General features: G+C 37.9%; 1 long non-coding RNA gene across 2 annotated transcripts; it reads left to right on the top strand.

Moving 5' to 3' along the window:
- Positions 1-5,374: 5,374 nt before the first annotated feature.
- On the top strand, positions 5,375-7,096 carry LOC136412984 (uncharacterized). 2 transcript variants are annotated; one of them, XR_010752445.1, is made up of 4 exons: positions 5,375-5,548; positions 5,688-5,896; positions 5,950-6,177; positions 6,231-7,096. It is a non-coding gene; the product is annotated as an uncharacterized lncRNA (long non-coding RNA). The 2 variants fall into 2 exon arrangements; XR_010752444.1 differs by having other exon boundaries at positions 5,950-7,096.
- The last annotated feature ends 16,713 nt before the right edge of the window (positions 7,097-23,809 follow it).

The following is a 23,809-nucleotide window of genomic DNA, read 5'->3' as shown; positions in this document are numbered from 1 at the left end:
ACGTCGTTATCTTAGAACTAGTTGCCTTATTTCGCTCCTCGGAGGGCTAAGGAGGGACCTGTCTATAGGTCAAGTAACCGTTTAATCTCGTTCCATTTGGATGACCTCTAGCTGAAGTTTGAAAAATCCTCGTGTTGGATCAATGGAATTTCCTGGAACGGCCCGCTCCAGTCGTCGATCCAAGAAAATTTTTCTGGGAACATGCCGCTGCCAATGTTTAGCTAAAACGTTTGGAGCAAATTTACAGGCCTATAAATATTTGCTTCCCAAGTAAGCCGGTAATTGACTCCTCTTAAGCTTCTTTGAAATTCAAAGTAGACCACCTTGTATACGACGAAGATAGCGAAAGATATGAAAAGGGAATTGCAGCATAAAAGGAAACAAAGGCGGCTGACTTGGCCCCAAGAGAGCGGGACGTGAACCTAGAAATAATATATTAGATGGCTGAGAGAAAGAGAGAGACTCGGCCTTTGTAAAGAAATTTTCCGAACAAAAGATTTAAAAACCCTTAAATTTTAGTAGCAAACGTGCCAGTTTTTTCGCTCTGGTCTGCTCCAGTTTTCGGGGCAATTTACCCCTGCAAACTAATACACCGATAAAGAAAATTCAGTCCAACAAGGTGAATTCCCAACAAGTTTTTCAGGAATGGTCTGAAAATTGCCAAGATTGGATTTTCCCTAATAGACGCTGTTCCTGTTAGATTGTTAGGCAATCTACTTTTTAGCCTCAATCCCTTTAATTGTTTAAGTTTTTCTGAACTTTTCTCGCATTCGGAATCAAATTAAATTAGCTTTCTTTAGAAAGCAATTAGGAAATTGTTCTACGGCCGGTACCCTGGCAAATTAAAAACCCCCGTTCAGCTCGTCTTCCCTTAGGCTTTTTTAAACATCCCTTCGACGTGGCTACTTATAAGAACCTGCGTTTATAGTGCGAGAATAAATTATTTAAATATCATCCGATACGGGTTTATTATTCAAACCTTCTGTGGGTTACCTGATATATGATGTCCCGAGGAACGTATTTTTCATACTTTCTTATCACTAATACATATTGCCGCTCTTCTTATCTCAATGGCTTCCTTTGGGAACATTTTGTTTCACTATTTGACTTGGCGTTTCGAATTTTACGCAATTCACTGTCTTGGAAATAAATCTGACTTATTTTACTAGCGTTTACGTCTATCCCAATCATCGATTTCAGTTTAAAATCTGTGCTTCGAGCGCGCAAAGTAAGTGCATCTCAGCATCGTCAGGAGCCCAATAATAACAGGCTTAACACAGTTTTATTGCTGGAAAAGGCCTATTTGGCAGTTGTGCGAAACCAATGGAATTGCTCGATTTCATTTTCAGTTTAGTTGCCGATTTCAGTAGCACCGCAGTACCTCACGCTTCTTCGAAATATCAATAGAGGCTCATCACCTGAGGCGATGAGCGCCAAAAGTAATTTAATCGTTTTATTTATGAAATAATTGAAATTTTGCATGTTAAAGTATTTCGGTGTTTTATATTTTCAATTGCCTATTTAAAAAAATCAATATACCTGCTTTCACCCTAAAACAACCACTGAATTCTAATCTGAACTGCACTGATACTTTTTTCAGCAAAATTTTTTGGGAGAATAAAGGTACCTGAAATTAATCTCAACTCAACTAACTTAATATAACCCATTTTTGCCTGTTTGCTTATTCCCTTTTTAAGTGCGAGAAGTGAAGTCGTAAACCTTTACAAAAGCTATAGCTGGTGGTGTAAAAAAGGGACTCTAAAGCCGATTTGCAAATTTCCTCCCTCGAGATACTTTTTGTTAGTTTTATCTTCCCGACCTCGTAGGAAATGTTATGCAAAATTAATTTCCGTTTCATAGTGCAGAAAATTAACTAGGAGGTAAATGCGAAGTGAAAAATAACAGAAAAATGAATAATCATTTCCGGTGTTGCCTGTTGACTTTCATGCTAATGCTAATGCCTTTCCTTCTCAGTATCCACCTGTATTCATCATTAAGCGCTCCATATTCGTTGGTATTTTTTTTTAAATTTAAAACCATATGTGTAATGATATTGCTTCTTAGGCTTTGTTCTGTTGGAATCTGTTCTCTTTTTCGACTGCTACATTTTTCTCGTATGGACAGCGACATGATGATGTGCTTGATTTTGGCACAAAGTTGAATTAGGGCTCATTAGTGTTTTAGAGCTTTTTAGCTGATATGAAAAACACCTTTTCCTAAATGAAGCGAGCGCAACAGCTCTGTGCAAGTTATAGTTTTCTCTTAAACACAGCAGCCAGGACACAATAGTAAATTTGAGTATTAATAAATTAACCAGTTCCCCAGTAATCCTTTAATTCTACGAAGTCACACTTAGCTATTTAAATTTTTACAAACTCTTCAGCTTCAAATATACCAGCTGCAGCTTTTGTGAAGCGTCTCAAAGTTCAGAGAACCTACAAGAACTAGACTCAGGCTTTTAGCTGTGTCAGCAGTTGGTAATATATTCCTATGTTTGTGTAAAGATGTAAAATTATACAAATTTTGTATATACTTCAATGTCTTTACAATTGTTAACAAGTGGATACTTCTTTTGACATTGAGCTCAAGACCATGGCTACTGAAGCATTCACCAAATAGCCTAAGATTCTCTTTAGGGGTCCAAATGCCTTATTTGGAACTTCTGACAAGAAACAGAGGAAAAAAATCTACATACGGTGTCCCAGAAGGCAATATTTTTGGTTCATGCAAGATGGTGCTGGTGCTGATTGTTCTATGCTCGCAAGGGAAGATTGGTTGAGATAGTTAACCTCTCTGGCCACCATGAAGGCCCGACTTAAATCTATTGGATTTTCTTTGCAGGGTCATTGGCATACAAATCCGTAATCACAAGCAAAAAAGAGTTAAAGGATAATATCCAGAAAGGTGCATATCGACCGACAATTTATTTGGCACATGTCAAACAAAAAAACATTATTACGAAATTTTGGATTATAGAATTGTTTGTAAATAAAATAGAATGCGAGCAATGATGAAGGTTTCCTTAGTGTCTGGAGATTATAACTAACTTCGGCACTGAGCGTCTCGGTAAACTATCAAATCTCTCGACAGTAATGAAACATTTTCCGCTTTGGCATGTAATAACATATCATTATCCGCCACTAGTAGTTTTCGCAATATCAGGTAAAAATTAATTTTACGTTGCATTTCCGGGCATTTCAAGAAAAATGCAAAGGTACAAGAAAGTACGGCAATAAATAGGGTGAAATAAAGAAGCTTTCTCACTTTGTCGGGGCTTTCTTAACGAGACTTTAGAACCAGCGCACCGTAGGTCCGGACTGTGCCTTTTTATACGTTTTTCGAAATTTCTCCATACTTTGCTGGAAACCGGCTCCTGAATCGGTTTCAGGAGGCAATTAAAGTGCACTCGAGATAGGGAAATTTCAGTTTTCCAATGGAAATAATTCCATTATTTTAAGTCGACGCGGCTTGGAGGCAACAATTCGTTCCCCCTTTCAGAGCGTTTAGAAAAACGCCATTAATTTTTCCGAGTTGTCGCCGAAATGCGTGGCATTTTCCCTAAATAAATGGTACGGAATGTAAGTGGGGAAACCGACACGATTAGAGGTTCAATGATAACAAGGTTGGTCGTCGAATAAAGGGGAACAAAGGCTGCCTCTGAGGAGATAGAGCAGTCCTTGTTATAGCTCAGCATTGTTTTGTTGATAAATGAATCTCGTGCTGCAGATCCAGATTAAGTTGCCGAGAAGGAACTAAAAACTTACTTTCAACCTTAATTTTTTTCAGGAAAAAAATCGCACATCGCTTAACAGAACAATGTTACATGAAGCTCATAACGGCCCATTTCCCATCATCGATTGTTCCTCGGGGAAGTTCCCTCTATATTCAATTAGCTAATTACAAAGTTTTAACAAGTTCTAAAAGTAATTTTAAAGGTTTTAAAAAGATATTATTCAATTAGGGAACTTGTGGAGTGACTAGGGGCTTCAGCGTCAAGATTCATTAATTACGACCTATATAGAAGAGGCAGCTTATTACAACACTTTTAATACATTCATATTAAGCTTTCGATTTTTTGTCATGTATCTGCAGTTTCATCTTAGGGAACGTTCTACGTAGATAAATCGAAGTTGCCCATATAACTCAGACAGATTTCATTAATTTCCGACTGACGACGTAACATACATTATTGGCAGAGACCGAATTTAAACGTTTCTTTAACGTTGGTCAGCCAATATTTCGACTTTATAGGGAGTTTTTCCATTTTGGGAGCGAGCGGGTCTTTTAATAGCCCGTAACTGTCCAGGTCGCAGATTTATAAATCTGAGGGTATGGAAAAGTTGGTTTGACCGGAGGATATATTAACTCATCATCACAATATTGTCGGACCTTGAACAATATTGAATTAGCACTTACGAGGTTGTTAGTTTAAACAGAAATTACCTGAAATCGACTGTTTGATTTGGAGATTCTAGGGGTGGACTAAGGGTGTTTTAATATGTGGCTTTTTGGTTATTATACCAGGAATCGATTTGTGCTATAATAGATAGTGCTATATATAATATAATCGTTAGTTCCTCAATCCATACACAATTAAAGGCACTTTTGGGCTTTTTTTCGACCAGCGATGGCACTGAGTGCTGCGCTAGATAAATCTGGAAAGATAGAGCTTCAAATAAGAGAGCAAAAGTGGTTCATAATATTGTCTTATATTTATATATGGTTCTACCTGAGGAAACTATTTCCATAGCAGGTAGCTATAGAGCGTTCTAGCCCCGACGATACTTTGGAAAGAGACAAAAGTCAGTAGTAGTCAATACAATCAGCGTCACTAACACCGGACATAATTTGGAAAATAATTCTGAACCAGGGGACGCCTGAGGTGCTTTTTAACTGGAATCGTTCGATCCAGAGCCCCAAATTTTAATTCTTGACGAACCAGGCTTCTCGCGGGAGTTCTGGATGTGTGATTTTATTTTCCGTTCTGTTATTTAATTGCACTTGATTTCCCCAAATGTGATATTTTCCTGGTCCATTTGCAAGGCAATTTTTCGCCACAGCTGATATTTTCTCCAAAATTTCAACATAAAGACGCTTCGCATATGAACCTCAGATCCTTCAGAAATTCGCCAAATTCCATGCTTTATCCGTGACATTCAACGCAAAAAAAGTTCTGTAAGTAATTTACTATTAACCGTTTCTCCTTGAAGTCTGCCGCATCCTGCCTAATTATTGTTAATTCTAGTTTGTGATTCAGATATATAATTTATTCTTAGTATTATGTGCTGATTACGTCTCTGCATTATATGCAAACAATGTTAGATCCATAGACATTTAAATAATTTAAAAACCCATCGGTCGTCAATAGACCACGTAACAGTCCTTGAAGAAGCCAGCATGAAAATTTCAATAGGTCTCACCGGTTTTGCCTGTGTGATATTGGTAGTACAAGTTGCATTGTGCTCCCCAATTGGGGATGAAATCCGCCCCCCTGTGACAGTTGCCAATCCAGTACCATCAACTAATAATTCCGGAGGAAATCGAACTGGTAAGTCAATTCCACTCTAATTGCAATTAAGTGTAATAAACCAACTTCTGAATGAGTTTTGATGCATTTTGGTTTTGCCGAGTGGTTTGTATGTTTTTAGTTATTTTTTCTGCTTTCATTTTGAATTTTGTTTCTCCAGGTTCTGTTCCATTCAAAACAACCAGCATCATCCTGGTGAAAAACAACGAATGCTCCAATGGACAAGCCCGAGATCGCAGTGGACAGTGCAGGAAATACGCAGACTAGTCGCTTGAATACCGCAATAAACGAGTTTTAAAATAATAGTCTAAACTTGATCACCGAATGTGCAACATGGAAAAACCCAATTTGCTAAACTAAACAGAAATGGTAATTGAGCCAATTCCATCTGGACGACCTGTCTAACCGCGAATTCACCTTAGGCTAACATTCGGAATAGAGACAAAGCTGTTCTGCAGCTGAATTCAGCTATTCTAGCTACCCATGCCCGCTTTAATTACTTAACGGGATGGACTTTATCCGGAGTGTCTCTTTATTACTCGGGTTTACTCTTAACGATGCCATGGTCTTTGTGTAAAGGGTGGATATTTATGAATTGGAGACTTCCTGCCTGCTAAACGGGTTCATTTTAATCCGCCCTGTCAAAGCAAGTTCGTGCTTTTTGCTGAGAGAAAGTCACAGATAAAATTACTGTTTTTTCTAGCACCACTGAGGCCCTAATACTGCTTCTACCTGGTTAATTAACAATTTTGCCTCAGGATTCGATGTCGAAACCTATTAAAAACCTAGCGGCTAACAAAATATTTTGCCTTTTAAACCTCTTCAAAGTGAAAACAAACTTCATCTGAGCCGGGTTCCAGAGCAAAAATCTCGGTTATTTTTTTAAGCAAATTAGTCCATCCGACAGTTCTTGCTTCAGCAAAATAAAAAATTACGAGGACATGAAACGCAAGCTTATTTGCGTACTAAAGCGGAAAGGTCAATTTAAATATAAATGGAAATGGCGGATAAATTCGTATTGACTTTGGGAACTTATTTATTTAGTTTGTTTTTAATGAATTCCGAATCGGTTTTATTAAGTTTAGACTTTCATTTCGATAAGTAGGAGATATTATTTTTGATTTATAATCATAGAAAATGCACTTTATCACTGTTGCCGAAACGCAGAGAAGACAAAATAAGAATAAGCGAAGATGAAAATTTCAACAATGAAAAGGCTCTAGAAACAGAAACTAACTTTTTTTTATATAGGAGAGGGAATAATGCATTTGCCTATCCCAGGTTGGTCTCATGTAGAGGGGTTTGAGCATCGGAAATGGAGGGTTTCGGATTACTCTCTTCACCTAGAGACCGCACTCTCAGAACTGCAAAGAAGCGTTAATTAGAAGGGGAGAGATGGCCTATTCGTCATCTTTGATGTGCCTTCGCGACAAGTGTTCTCTACGTGTTTCGTTCTCTCTCTTCCATCTCCGTCATTCTCGCGGTTTCCCTAAACATCCACATCCGATCATTCTCACTCTTCAGCAGTAGACAAGCGACATTCGCTGTAATCGCTCTAGAGAGTGTTGTAACCCCATTAACTTCCGATATTCAAAACGTCAGGAATATCCCAATAAATCAAACAGTAAAAAATATCCAGATTTCTTCTTTTAAATCTCCGCTGTCCCGACTTGAACTAACCCGATCCAACCGCTACTGGGGTCTGAGACGTTATTCCCAAAAAATAATAAAAATAATAAAGTATTTGAGAATTCGCGTCCCTAGTCGCTCTATAGGTTGTTGCACCCCCTGATTTATTCCCGATATTCTAAACCTCAGGAAAGCAGTAGGAAATCCTCAGATTCTCTCTAGTAAATTTTTTTGTGCAAATTTGACTAGAAGTGTGAGGTACTACTTCCAAAAATAAGTGAGAGCAGTCAAGAATTATCGATGAATTTATTCTATTTTGAGGGTGGTTTAGAGATTGTTCTGTATTTTTAGTGCCATCATTCTTGCTAATTTAGCCCTAGTGACTGCACTATACAAGCCTGAAATTGCTGAATCTTTGATTATCGAATTTTCTCGTAAAACAAATTTCTCCACAATCAGAGAAAACGTGCTCAAAATAAAGCAAATAAAGCAATTTTTTCTTGCAATAACCGCACTTATTCATCGATAACTTCAATTGATAAGGACCGAGAACGAATGCCATTAGTTTTATGACACGCTACTAAAATAGATGACGGTACTCTGCGGAATTGTCCTTTGTCTCTAATGTAGAAAAAGGCACTTTATTTTTTACTCGGGGTCAATTTCTCACGTTCCCTCAAGGAGAAAGTTTTTACTGCAGTTGGAGAAGTCGTCGAGGATGGAGAACTTTTAAAATTCAACTTTAGATCCTCTGAATTTGTCTTAATTGGGAAAAGTAGATACTTGGGGTGTTAGGTTCGTGCATTAAATAGTGAAAATGTTGGCACATCAAATGCGTTTTTTGAATAGCAAAGACAACGAGAAGATTAATATTTGTCATCGTGCGGTGAACTTTTCTTAAGTTTTTGCTGCAGCTCGAAAGAAATCTCCGCGGCAACAAAAAAGGCAAAAGAAATCCACAAAAGGAATAACAATGAAATGAGCTAGAATAATACGTCGAAATTCAGCATGGCGTCAACTTTGGCAATTACGGGAATAAATTACAGCAATGCCTCTCATATAAATCAGGCTTTATTTTCAATTCTGATTCCTCGAAATATTCTTTTATAAGAAGCGAACCTTAATGAATAAAGTTTATTTTTTTGCTTTTTTCCCGCGGATTCAACACTTCATTGCCGTTTTTTATGCTAATTTCTCGTTAAGGAGCTTCGAGCAGACAGAACCAATGAAATGGGGTAACGACAATCTATCGCATCAGAACGTTTCCAAGTAATGAAGTGGAGTTTTAGCTTGATTTCAGATTGGAAGGTTTGGGTCTTATGATGGGTTTCGTTAAATAACACGCCAAGAAAGTTGAAGACAATATACCATCCTTTATACTATTTTAATTGTGGAACTTGAACCGTTTTAGTCATCTTGTTAAATGTGACCTTCTGAAGTAAAAAGACGCCTGCACAAGTAATCCTTTGTAAATCAATACGTTCCTTTTTCACTCCGCAAATAAATCCGCACATCCCGAACATATCGAGCCTGTTAAAAATGGCAAAGAGGCGATTTTCGAGGCTATAAACACGATAGTTTCCTAAAAGGTGAATCCTCGTTATCAGATGGCGTAAAGCCTCTAAAAGTGCTTCGCTAAAAAGAAACAAAAGAAATAAAAGTGATATATCAATCAACATGGGTGAAAGGGATTTTAGTTTTTATTTGATAACGTTCTACGTGCGTGTATAAATTTCATTCTTATCATGAGACCTGACAGTTACTACGTAGCCCGAGTAAAAGAATATGACCAGAAAGTCGAAAGGCCTCCTAAACCTGCACTGATCTCTTAACCCCGATGGGCGATGAGTTTCGACCGATTCAACGGAAAGTGGATTTTTTGTACCTTGTAGTACTTCGCTTCACAGCTATAATAAAAAAGTCAAAACTTTTTACCCGATTAAAAGAAACTTCCTAAGCTAATACCGGGGGCAGGGAAAAATCCACATTATTTAATACAGTTTAGTTCCATAAAAGCGAGATATGTATTTTGTGGTAATATTTCATACGGGTCTTATTCCAGAAACCGAAACTCGCTTCAACTGTGACCGCTTCCAAACTTTTTCCACTTTTCTGCCGATTTATTGCTATTAAAAACAGTATTTTTTGCTTTGGACCGAAATAAGCCTATAGCTAGATTATGCGAAAGAACCATGTACTTGAAAAACCCGAACTAACCTGAGCACACAACCGGGGGATTACACAGTAAAAACTTTTTTCAAGCGGACACACTATTGAGGCAATTGAAGGTGGCTTAGTTGGAATTTTGAAGTTGTAATAAAGTTACAATAAAACTAACTTGAACTAACCTAAACAGGCAATCAGAGAATTGCACGGTAAAAAGTCTCCTTAGGGAGAGAGGATATTTAGGAATTTGAAGATGTTTGATTCGGGCTGGAATTTTGACCTTGCAAGACCGTTGTAATAAAATTAACCTGAACTAACCGTTTCTCTCTCTCTTGTGGGATGAAACTTTTAGAAGTCGTGTGGCAACCGGGTAGTGCAGGATTTACCCCAGGCTCTTTAAATGTGATTGGTTTTTGAGATTCCCAGGTTAAAAAAGTAAAATTTGAGATACCCTCTATATAAATATCTGTTTTACATTATCCCGGTAGACTTCGTAAAATAATACATCAGCAGGACAGTAAACTATTTGTGCCTGAAAATACGCTAAATACCGTAAATTGCCTGTTCGCATGCTAAAGGAAAGTGATTATTTTTTAATTACTTTCCCGACAAATGACAGAACCGAGAGGTCGATTCGGTTGCGCGAAATGTAATGTCGCAAATTAGCTTTTTTCCGAAAACTTTTTTTCAACGGATGTTTATTCAATAACCCGTTTTACCTTATGCCACGCTACACACGCCAGACGCTACTTAGCTTTATCCGAGCATAACATGCGGTATAATTAGAATAGAAATGCCAAAGTTAAAAAAAACCTTTTTGCAGCGTGGAAATCATTCGACCTTTACAGGTCTTACAGTGTAGTTCGGAGCTTACACTCTTAGAGTTTTCGGCCATTAGACCCATCGGCCAGCATTGGCCGAGTTAAATTGTCCAAAACCGAGTAAATAGGAAACTGGGTTTCTGATATACATATAATTCAAGTCGCGAAAGCCCTCATCCATAAACTGATGAAAGACTGTTTAATTTGTCTCCAAATTAATAGGCGAGGCGTTTCGGCGCCCTGTTTGCCTAGCGACGTGAAACGACGTCCTCAAACGACAGTAATAAATATGGATAAATGCATATTTTAAGTATAAATGGGGGAACATCAGAACACATAAATGCAAACAGCTTAATTGTTGTGTCAATCGACGAAATACAAATTTCTGAGCCGGAATAATTTGGGCTTCTCGGGGTTTTGTTCCAGTCGTTCATTAGCGAAAATACTGAAATATGCATTAGGGGATGCTATCGTCGTCAGGCGGCTGAATTAGGGCTGGTAATTTGCCGAAATTTACTCTTCAGCTAGGGTGCAAGGGAATATTGTTTTGTGTTTTAATAACCGAGAAATGAGAGAAATGCAATTGCCACAAAAATGTCTAACAATGTATTGATTCTCAGCATAGAGCGAGTCCAAGATGAATTATGCATCGCATCTCGTGAACAAAAAGAGACGCGTGACTGATTAAATTATTTAAAGTTTAACGCCCATCAGCAAAAACATGTTTTCTTCTATAAAATTTAGGTATTGGGGAAAATTTTGCGACATCTTTTGATTCCGTATAACAAAGTGGCTTAACGGCGTCATATTTTTTGCTTTCTGCAACGAGAGCAGCGACGAAATTCCTCAATAATTCCACAAAATTCCCAGAAATCCGGAAGCATTGCGAATTTTTCCAATCTTAAAGCAAATTCTAAATGAGCATTAAATTGCGCATATTTGCCTGAATTTAGCCGATGCTGTATCTCTTATAGTTTAGAAGGTCTCCCTGCTTTCGTGCCAATTTTTTATCCATTTATCCCACATAGTGCCTTTCACTCACACTACAAAACCAAATATAATTTTTTGCTTAGTTTCTTTAATTATATGATTTATTTTGTGTCTATTTATGCCCAATTTCATTCTCTATCTATCTGTAATAATCAATTCCAACCAGTGGAATGGTCACAAAGCAGATTTGGTTGCAAATTTCCATTTTATGATTTTATTATTTATTTCGCACTCATTGTGCCTACCTCTGTGTAAACGCTAAAATTCCAAACTTAAACTATTCCGGACGTCGGACGAAGCAAAATCTTTGTCTGCATGTAACCGACACTGTAGCTCTAATGGTTCCCACGTTGACGGTTGGACTTGGCACACCCTGTATTCCCATACAAGGACGCGTCATAATTTTCTCCACCAATCTCCGAGCCGAAGTAAATCTTGCTAATCATAATCTTAAGGATCACTTGACTGGGTAAACACTCAAAGGCATAAAACCCAAAAGCATTTGTTAAGTTTCGCAAGGGAAACAACGAGTTTTATTATCCCTAGAAAGTTAATTTCGGACCAAGTTTTAAATTAATTAACATTCTTCTTATCTATTCACTAACCCGAAAGGGAAAATTATCGCGGCAAGAAGGATTAAACTTTGTCGGGACTCGAAAACTCCAACAACAAACGTTATTATTTGAGAAAACTGTAGTGGCACATTTAACACTCATTTTCGACTTTTGGATGGAAACTGGATATTTTCCGGGGATTTATAACGAGACCCCCAATCTACAGAGTGACGAGCGGCTGATTAATTCTCGCCAATATCTGATGTACAGGCAATGAGAAAGCGAACGGCTCAACCCCTGTGACACAGGCGAGAATTATTTGTAGTAAAATACGGCAGTCGTTTCGCATGCAAAACATGCTACAGATGTACCAATCAATCATACGAAAAGCGTTTCTCCGGCACGTTTTCCAAGAGAAATATGTACGGACAGTTTTAGGGGGCCTCGTAGATAATTGGCTGTGCTTTAAAATCACTCTGAAATATCAGAATTTGAGGAAACTCTCGTAAGATTACGCTGTCTAACCCCCGATATTGGCTGTCGAAATAAATTTGATTTGCGTGGATATAATAGGGAATGCGAAGGAAAATCCCCAGTTTTCCAGATTATTCAAAGACACGTTTCCCTGATCCAAATTTCGTTAGTTCCGACACTGTTCAAGCGAGTTTTATTTGGTTAAATCAGGCAAAAAGTTGTTGGAATTCGCTCACATTCACATTCGGAACTTTACAAATTTCATTAGACCTTTACTCATCTCTATGCCAGTTCGAGGAAGAGATGTCAATATTCGTTGGCCCAGTTCGCATATACCTTGTCTAGTGTTTTATGGCTAATAAATCCTTCAAAACTTTTTTTTTGGTTACCCAATATTAAGATGGAAAAAGCTCCTCGGGATTGAGTAGCAGAACGTAACCCGGGGCAAGTATGTATTTTGGGGCAATATTTCAAAAATACCTTAGCCGAAAAACTGAAACTTACTTGAAACGTCGGCGTCCGCAAAGTTTTGCCCACCTTAGGGAAGATTTATTGCAATTTAAAACACTGTTTTTCTGACTAAAGGAAAACTTGCCAAAATCAATCTCCGTTACATATTGCATCGTGGAAGTTTTTAAACTTTCAGGTTCGCGTTTTATAAAGCGGTTTTAGGTTAGTTTTAGGGGTCAAATTAATTCGGATTTCGCTGCTCATGAATTACCCTTCAGCCTTTGAGCAATGTTACCTCTTTTTAGCGGCTCTAGATTGGTCCCTGAGAATCAGCAGATTTTGAAATTTGTAAGTAAAATTGCTGAAAAAATCGCCGCTAGGCCTCAATTGAGGTATCAAAACACTTTTGCTTAAACTTAATGTTTTCATTCTTCTGCCCTCAATATCTAGAGAACACATGAAGCAGGCTTTTCGGCCACTTTCTGCATTAAAGAATTCAGTCAAAAAGTGAATTTGGAATAGCTAGAATTACCACTAATTTCACTGGCAATAAAATTAGCTAAAGGAACCTACGCACGTTGGGCTTTTATAGCCGGCTCCAGGTGCATCTTTAATATTTAAGGTGGTTTTTAGTGTAAATTTTAAAGGGAAAATGTGTTACCGTCTGCCTCGGACATAAGATAAATAGCCAAAGAGGCGTAATAATGATATATAAGACGGCTCACGCCCCAGGGATATTTTAGCCCTAACGCGTCAGATTCATCCTGATTTGCCTGCCGGATTGCGTTTGACATCTGATTTAGTCGCGCGATTGCACCGGATTTATAATGACGATAAATCCGGGTTGCGAGGCATTTTTGCATAGAACTCTCGACTACAATGTCGGCCGCTGAAAATCGTAAAATTACACGGAGCGGAACCGAGCTCTCTTCAGTTTGCCATAAATTCTACTCGTGAAAGTGAATTCTCCGGTTAAGATCGAACTAAATTCTTCGAATATTTCACGGTCGATAAGAGTTCCGACGGTCTACCGATTTAACCCACATAAACAAGAAGGTTCCGCGCCGTGATGGCTTTTATTAATGTGCTAAATAGCGAACTTTCGCCCAAAGTTTCCAAAACTTCATAAACACGCCCAATTTTGGACATTATTGCAAAACTCTTGGCCTAAATCGCTCTATATGCGGATCATTTTTAGAACGGAACGAGATAAAGGAGAGTCGACAAAATCCGGCAGAGGAAACAAATCAGTGTCATCTCTCTAAAAGGCCGCTGTTATTAGCTCTTAGATTTGTCTTCTACTCGCTATGGAGCTGAGAGCCACATTTGTTAGCAATTTGTTCGGAAAATGTGCAGGAAATCATTCATTGATCTTTCCTCATAATCTACAGTGTTTCACCGGTTTTCAGCGATCGATAATTTTGTAGATATCTCTACAAATGCCCCTGAAGGTGAGCGTTCTGCTTTCTAAATAATGTCGCTTTCACAGGAGCACTTCATATTGGCCAAATTCTACCTGATCACACTTTTACAGCAACCTTCACCATTTTGTCATTTTGGTAAAAATTCACGAGATCTAGCTTGCCGTTTTTATTTTATATTTCTTCTTTTTCAACGAAAGCTCAAATATTTCTTTATATTTTTATTGCCGAAAAATACATAAAAATAGCAAAACAACGTTATAGTTTTTGACAATGATAATAATTTGGTAGTGTTGCAACGCAATGGGAATCGACGCAATTAAACAGGCAATTGGATATTTTTGCATTTAAACGGTCGCAACAGCCCGTTTGAAAAGGTGTTGCCGTTATTTATCCCCAATCTAAATTTTCCAAACAATAAATTCATCAGCCAAATTGCATTTGAATTTGGCCTATTGAAATAAATTTGCGAAACCAGAACACTATGCGCCGGAAACGAATTAATAAATTCCATTAAAATTGTTGTTTCTACTTCGAAAGTGTCCCAGTTATTATTTTTACGATTTGTTTACAAATTATCGAACATGGGAAAAAATTGGAGGTTTAATTAAGACAAAGCGGTCATAACGAACCTACTTAACCGGAGTCGGTTTCAGCGACCGCATTAGGGGGAATGTGGAATTGTCCTCAGTTAATCCGCATAATAAGGCCCTTTTTCAATGCCAGTGACTCTCTAAGAGCAAAATTAGTCTTGATTATAGATGCAAGTACCGTGCTTTATACACTGCTATGAATAAGAATGATAGGTTTACTGGCTGTGATAAATAAAAGCGAAGAGATCCTTTTTTATTTTTTTTTTACGAGAGTTCGCCCAAATGTTAGGAGGCAAGTTCTGACTAACAAAGAAGTTTTTCACACTCTGGCAACAGCGACTTCATCGTGACAGCTGTCATCCAGCTGTAACAGCCACGCAGCATCTGAGACAAATGAGAGTTGCTGCGTTGCCATGCAATGCATAACCGAAAGAAAAGGGCACTGTATATCTTTTTTATCGACCCTAAGGAAGTTTAATCCCATTTAATAAAGTGCGGTAACTTATCGAGCGAATGATTTATAAAATGATCCCATTTATTATGCGGAGATATTCATGAGTTGAAAATGGAAGAAATATTTCCGTCGGATGTAATTGATTGTATGGAGAAGACGGCGTTTGATCCAGACCGAATTATAAAGATTTATGCTTAGTTAGTTCCCTCTGTTCTTTGTTCTGCCCTGCTGAGATATTTCTCGTCGAAATCCTAGAAACTTTGACACTGGGGAATTTTCAAAGTCGATTTAATTTTATTCGGAAACCTCTCTTCCTAACCAAAGTCGGAAAGGTATCTTTTAACAAGCAAAACATTTCCAATTCCAACGATGTATGAGATACGGCACTCCTCAATCTACTCCGTCGAAGTTTCAAAGAAAGGAATTCTTTGATCTCCTTCATTTGTTCCCTTATGCTTTGACTTCTATGGAGTTTTAAGCGGCGGATGTTCTTTTCTCGCATTTTTAGGCGTCGCTCGGCTATCACCTGACATAAAGGTTTCGGATTTTCACTCGATGTCTTCTTTTGGGACTATATGTATTTAAATTGTCAGAGAACAAAAGCCTTGTTTATGTAACCGCATCCGTCGGGTCCCCAGGTAGGCACTTCATTTAAATATCCCAAAGCGCATTATATCTTTGGTTTGTCGAGTATATTAATTAGTTAAGTGAATTCATCCCGAAGACCCTCATAATATAATTACGAAAACAGACGCTTTCAAGCCAGGAACACATAGAGGAATTTTAAATACACACATACAACTTTTTAGAAACCGCCGGTGTTGCAGTTACTGCTATCAAACTTGGGCGATAACGAAACTTTGTTGAATTTACTTTACACAATGGGTACCGGTGGACAATTCCACTAGAAATAATCTGTTCCCCTTCTTGGATGGCCGCTGTTAATATTATAGGGGTTAAATTCCGTCCCTTAGGTATTCCAATTAAACACCCCGGGCATATTGTATCCTTTACCTCATGTCGGGCAGATTCGCTTATTAATTAACGGACTAAATTTATTCGAAAGACTACTCTTGTCGTATTAGCAGCTTCAGGCGATTAAATTAGGTTAAGTCAATTTTCGGTTTCCTTTAACTGTATGATAAGTTTGACTGGCTTAACAATTTGTATTTGTGTGTGAATTTGCTGAGAGATGAAACTTGGGAGGAAATTGGAAATTTGGGAAATGTCAAAGAGCGAGATAAATCCTAAAATCCCAACAGCCCAAATGAAACTACTTGAAAAGTACATGACGTTGTGGAATACTTAAAGGGAGTGAGGTTTTCTCAGCACCCAACTGAACCGGGGAATTTCCTCGTAAGAGCAGGGGTATGATAAACAAAGTAAACCCGCAGGAAATGATTTTAAAAACTCATAAAATTATGTGATTAATGAGCTGAAATGGGGAGCAAATATCAGGAAAATCGTTCTCGAAACGTAGGCAGACGGGAATATGAAGCGTATAAATGTAATAGAGAATAAATTCCTGGGAACCTAATGGAGAAACTGAGAATGTTTTATAATGAAGGAAAACAGAAAAAATTGAGAAGTTAGGAAGTAATATTACCTATTATAGATTGATGAGGGCTGAGAATTCTGAAATTTTAGTCCGATGTAACTGAACTCCCCTAATTTAATCTGAATAAATTGGGAGAATATTGTGACTATTCCTACAAAGTTAACCACAAAATCATCTTTCTGAATCTCTCATATATGAGCTAAACATTCCAATCCGAAACGAAATACATATCATACGCCTCGTGCTCCCTTGAGGAGTAAAGTAAAATTTTGCCCGGGTATCGTCGGCTTTAATTTGAATAATTTTCAATAAAAGGTGTGTATACAGGAGAAACGGCAGTTGTTATCATATTTGGCCGAGGGTGTTCCCTTTTGAAAAGGTTTTATGGCGAAATAAAGCGATCCCTACACAACTATAGAGAAGGGGCGAATCTGGAAAGAGGAATATTTCTGTAATACATCATAAAGGCTCTTTTAGCATATTTCCCAGACCTTGTTTTCAAAAGATTTAAATACAAGGAACGTTGTTAATTTGCTCTCGGAAATTGCAACAAAAAATCTTAATGGAGGGTACGCGATTGGGGGTAGTTTCAATGTTTTTGGTAAAGCAGTAAAGGAATTGCCGGAATTTTTTTTAAACAATTTTTAATCTGTGGTACAAATTGAAAATTCTCAATTATTATTTCTCTACATAGAAATGAACTGAAAAAGAAATTTTTTTAGGAATTTTAATTTTCCGCCAGTTTTTCAAGGCGAATTGAAGTGCTTAGGAGAGGTTTGCAGTGGCAATTTAGAAACATTAGATTTCTTAGCTTTATGGCTCACGAACTTCGCTCAACAACTATAATTTCAATCAATAAAATGACCAAAATTTTAGGTTAGGTGTAGATGAAATTCCTCTGTAATTTCAGTCTGGTGTTTCCGATATTCCTTCACGGATTGTTACTTGCTTCAGATATGCCACCTCGCTGTATTAAGAGATCCGGATCTACGTCGTTATTAGAGAAATTTTGGGAATTTCACAAATTTACAGTTCTGTGGAGAAGCTGTTGATATTAGGAAATACAAACTTTGTTGAGTTCAGATTTTATAGGAAACTGGTGATTTTTGGAAATTTTGAAAATTGCACGGAAAATTTTTCAAACACGTAGAACTTGCCGGACATAATTCAGAAATTTCTGAAAATATAAGTTTCGCGTGTATTAATTGTTTCGTTATTAAGAAATCTTCTAAGTGTAAAAATTTTCAAGTCCAAAGTTTCAAGAAAATTCTGAGAGTTTCTACAGGGTGAACTTTAACACTAACTGCCCTCCTTCCTATGCAGGTGACGTAAACAAATCATTACCACCATCCCCTCGTATATCAAAGAGGCGCGTCTGCGATCGACATCTTTGGTAAGTCTGAGGTTTCCGGACGACATAAATTCACCTTCTTGGCATCAAAGTAATTTACCTCCTCCTAATAATTTCCCCGAATGCCCTCCGATAAAGTATTAAATTTGAATTTAAAATTTAATCCTGCTCTGTAATGTTGCATTAAGCCGGCAAGGTTCCTCTTGTATTTTCGGTCCGAAAACGAAATGCAAAGCAAACTGAAACATTGTCTGGTTATTAACAGGAATAATATTTAAAGGGAACGATTCTAACAGGCACGCGATCTCATGTGTTTAAACAATTCGTTAGTTTTCATGTTTCTTTTTTGGGAATTATTAATCTGATGTTATGTAGAATGGGGCGTTTTAATAAATTTTGTTTCCCATATAAAACACAGGTAAAGTGATTAGGTGGGTGTAACATGTATTTCATCAGAAATCGTACTGACTGCACATGGATTTCAAATCGCCAAGCAACATGATGAATAGTTAAAGAATAGCGTCTCGTTTAAGCATTCAGTTGGGATTTTAATAATTTATTAAGAGCTGTTACAAGGGAGTGGTGCAATGTGGGCGAAAATAAAAGGCAAAAGGGGGACCGAAACGAAAAACATTTCATTACGTCGTAATTCTTTTTTTTTTATTTGGGAATGACCCGAATCCAACAAGATAAATTAACACATCAAACCTGTTCTTTTGTCGCTTCTCCCTTGTAAACTTTCTCTGGTGCACTTCCTCGAAGAGTGCAAAACATTTTGAAATATTGTTTAGGAGACGTTTCATCGGGAATATAGACAACATCTCCAGCTAAAAATGATAATTTATCTTCCTCGGGATAGTGCATATATCTTGGGCTGTCTCATTGTACAGACAAAACGATTAATTTCACAGTCCCTTCCACACCATGAAAACTGTTAATAGAGCACTAAGAAGACGAAAATGAACTCCAATTAGCAAATATCGTCATAATTACTTCATCGTCGTCAGCCCACAGAATGGTCCATATGTATGGATAATCCACGATGTAATCCCAGGGGATATTAGGGCTGCTAGATAAGACGCGAGGGTTATGGGCGATAACTATGTTTATCTCCCTGGAATGTGTAGTCTATTTTACTGCCTCACGAGGTCTTAGTTGGCTTGCTGACAATAAATTACGTACTAAGTAAACGTCTCTCTAAATTACCTCACTTATAATAGGCTTTCTAATCGCGATTATCCTATTCCGAGCTGGTCTGGTGATCAAACATGAAGATTGGAAGTTAATTTGATCTGCTTTGGAGGATGATCTCAGCTTGTTTATATGGAAAATATCATAAAGCGAATACCACTAGCACAATCAACGAAAGTGGACGAGAACGTTACACGGACTAAGATGAAGCTCAAAAAACCTTGGAATAACAAAATAAGAAACAAGTAAATAAGCAAAATTATAAGAGGTGCTCGAAGATTCGCCCTCCATTTTCGAGCGCATCCCTCTGCGCCTTCTTAAATTCCGCATTGACCTTAAAACGTCCCTTCTTCTTATTTTGGCCCTCATAATTGTGGTGGTCCTATGCAGCTCATTAATATCGCAGGGTCCAGACTTTCGAAAAACAATAATCTAACGGATAAATCTGGTAAGCGTGCCGGTCAACGTATGTCTTCATACTTCGAAACGATTCTAGCGGGAAAATATTTCAGACTTGGCTGATATGAGCCGACCTCGTATCCTTAACTATTCTAAACCCCCTTTGCCTTACAAGACAAGACAGTTCCGCTTGCTTTTTCCTTCAACTACTCGATCGAGAGTCTTTTTCTCTGGAAATAGAGATTTTTATACAACCATATATATCATAAACCAGATTTTGTGCAAAAGTAATATATCTGCTACTGAAATTGGAAATGAATCTGGCGAATGCTTGTCAGTGCTAATGCGCCTCAATTAAAAAACCGATCGCAATTCCGAATTTTTTGCAAAAGTGACTGTGGCTTTCCGATTTGGGTCAATGGAATAAATCCCGAAATCATCGAAACTAAATTGTGTGCTTTATTGTTTTAAACGATTAAATTTCGTCCCTAATTTCTCTCATAAGCACCTGGAATCCGCCTTTTTGTGCCTGAGATTGCTTCCAGAATCACGTATTTCCTCATCTTGAAGTTAGTTATTGTTGTGTCAATGTAACCAATCAAAGTGTTTGTAACAGCCGTCTAGAATACCAATGCGACTGGCATAACCGAGTTTCGTCTCTATGTGGCAATTGAGGCGCAATTGTGGTCAAGGAACTCCCTCTAAATTTATCAAACACATAGACGTAGATTTTAACGAGTTGGGCAAACATAATCTAAAACTCTGTCAATAAAATTCTATTAGTGCATATAATGTTTTCAGTCATAGATATAAACGGTTTGATATCAAACGCAAACAAAATGCTGTACCAGGTTTATGTGCGTGTATTTTGTTTGGATATTTATTTTATTACCGAATATATTCGTGCTTATTGAGGTCGTGTTTGTTAAATCGATCAGTGAAATATTTGGAATTACAAACTGTAAATTCGAGGATCGAACTTGTCAGAAATTTTCTTTTCTGGAATTAGTGGAATTAGTTATAGGCGAAGGAGACAGTAGGCTCGAAAAGTTGCAGTAATTTATCCTGGTTCTTGAGGTAATCACATTATGTCGAGCAATGGCATGCGATTGTGAAATCAAGCCATTAATTAAGTTCTCGTGTAATATAAACTTGGGGTCAAATTAGCTTATCTAAATCAGGCAGCCGCGAGCAGCACATGAATTTCTTCGTTACGTTTTGTAGAATGGCCAACTTCCAGTTCATGGAAGCGTATAAGAATGTCAGTGCAAACGGCATTGCGACAGTCGAGCCGTTTTGCATGCAATGGGCCCGACTACATTAATGTCCCTCCGGTTATTATATTGAGATTTACTATGCAAATTTGACGGGAACTAGAAAACTCTTATCCGCCATCGCTTTATAGGTTTGGTTGGCAAGCAGTCAAGTCACATGAAACAAATACCAAGAAAATGTGAGTAGGAAGCTGCTAGACCTCACACAAACAATATCTGAAACAAATCTTCAAAATTGTTTGTGATTTTTCAATTATTTTAAAAAATTCCAGATTTCTGAATTCCTTTTTCCATCAACAACAGAAAGCGCGCCCCCTAACTTTAATCGTCTAGTTCACCAGCATTTGAATGGTGACTTTGAAAGTCAGTGGCCACGGTGGTCCCACTCCAGGGCCTCTTCGACCAGCCGATCTAACACCTCTCGATTTATGCAGGCTTATTTAGAACATTGTTTCAACCGCGTTGAATCATAGAGCTTCAAACACCCCTCATGAAGTGTGCCCAAGATAAGGATGTCCAGCATAAGAATTTGGTAAAGGTCAATACATACGACCCTGAGTAATAAAAACCTTAAATATATTATGTAAAGATGCGGATTTCCTGGTGTGCCTCGCGCACCCACTGGAAACTGCAAGAACGGTAATTGATTTTATTAGATCAAAGAAGTGCGGCCGAGTGAGCTTTCTGCGACAAATAAATGTTCTGTGATAAAACCTTTAACAACTCAACAATCAAGCAGCGTTGCAGCATCGGCTCTAGAAATAAACGATTGCTTATATATTTTTCAAGGTAAATTACCCTGAAGGATTGAACCTAATCCGTGAAAATAATACCTGGAAATTTCAAGAATATCTGAATGTTTTGATAAAACTCCCCCAACATACGAAATCCTTTCGCCTGACGACGAAGACGACGAGCCATCGAGATACACAAAACCACATTTTTCCGGGAAATATACGAAGCACTTAAGCCAAGATTTTATGCCCTAAAACCGTTTATAAAAGCTGTTATTCCAATAAAGCAAGTAGTGTAAAGATATCAGCCGCATATCACTTTCAGTTGACGACGAAATTTATTCCGGGTAGAGAAAGCATTACTCAGGGACGAATGGAGATGACAGCGTTAACCTGACACCTCATCAATTTTTTTTACTCTTTTAGTGCATATCCCGTTAAACTTGATAAGTTCGACTCAGACGGGGGGAAAGCTTTTCTATCGATTTTCAACCGATGCATATTTTCATTAAAAGGGGATATTTAATGACTAGCAGCAAGTGGCAAACAACGGCTCTTTTGGGAGAATTACCGGGGTCATTCACCGAACCAACTTCTGATAACCTCAGGTTAGATACTCAGCTTCATACATGTTAAATTTGAGCTCACGAGCCTAATGAAGCGAAAACAAACCTAGAGAGATGTGACAGTCAAAGAGGCAATTCTTCCTTTTTTATATTGCGGCATGGAGATTTTGCGTTTTATTAGAGGGCGTTTGAGGCGGAAGGCGGAAGGCGTCGTGACGCCATAACGTAACATTATGAATCACGCCAGCAATGGCGTCAGAACTCCGTTGGCAGGTTATTAGAACATCACCTGATGCCCGGCGTCAGCAGGAACTTCCAGGTTGTCTTGCATTCCATTTAGACTTAACTTATTGATTCTTAAGTGAAATTGATAGAACGTCTTCCCATATACGAATGAGAATTAATGGTCAGAGCGTAAATAATAACTGAAACTAGCCCCGGAGTCTGGACATTCAATTTTTACACGTTATGAATATTTAACAAAGCCTTCGTGCTGATCTCCCTCAACGTCTAATTTTTGGATGGAATTGAAGATTAAAGGGAAATGTTTAGCCAATTTTACACGCCTTTCTGGCTGTCCAGCCAACATTACACACACAGGCCGTTTAAATAACTTGCATCCCGTATTCGAGGCAGCTCTTTCATTATTAAATTGCTGTTAATAAAGTGAGTTGTGTGGTCAGAAAAACCGAAAGAGAAGCCTTCAGGGGATTAAGTGATTAGATTATCCTTATTTCGAGATGGTCTCTTTGGCTGCCACGAATTTGCGTCACTGTAACGTAATAGACAAGCCAAGTTCCCGTCGAAGTGAAATTTCAATATTCTGGATAAACTATGTTACGTAACGTGCAAACTTTTTCAAATTGAACTGCCTGAAGGCTGTAAACAAAACCGAACTTTCCGATAGGAATCAACAGTAGAGAATGGTAATATGATTGCGCCAGTTTGTGAACTTGATAGTACAGGTCCATGCGGGCATAAAAACGAGCAAAAGAAAGTTTGGGGCAATAAGGAAAAGCAAATATTTACATCCATTTTCGATTCAACTAGATGTAGGATTAACGCGATGGAAATAATCCTTAAACTCTCTACATGATAAAACCTGAAATAGTGGCGTTTAAGACATGAAATTTACGGGGAGCTCTTTTAGCTAAAGGTAAATTGAAATACTTAAGACTCTTTTCTTTGCGGAACGAAAACAAGGAATTTTAATTAAATTTTTATTGTTTCTCAGGGAAAAATAGGTTATCTGCAGACATGTTTATAGCAAAAGAACGATGGAAATAAGCAAGATAATAACTTGCTCATAAACGGGTAGTTTCGGAGACTTCAAAACGTCATGTTAAGCTTTCGATGTAGGCGAAAGGTTTCACGATTAAAAGTCGTCTTTTCTTCTTTTCTCCGTGAAAGCAAAATGTTTTGGCAACAGCTTAAAATCGAAACACTTTCGACTTTGCGCCCTTAAATCAACTCTCATTCCGAGCTAGAAAGAAGTATTTATGCAAATTTTTAAGTACGAGAGTTTACGTGGCAAGAACACAGAGCAGGATCGAGTCCATATTTTCTAGTATTAATCCAAATTCCCACAGTAGGAAAATCGCCTGGAGCTTTGAAGTTCAGAACGAGCAGTCTTTTGAGATATTATTAACTTTTCAAG

Source organism: Euwallacea similis, chromosome 13 (genome assembly GCF_039881205.1).
Source record: "Euwallacea similis isolate ESF13 chromosome 13, ESF131.1, whole genome shotgun sequence".
NCBI lineage: Eukaryota > Metazoa > Arthropoda > Insecta > Coleoptera > Curculionidae > Euwallacea > Euwallacea similis.
Note: the sequence above shows the minus strand (reverse complement) of the source record. Positions and strands in the feature narration are given on the sequence as shown.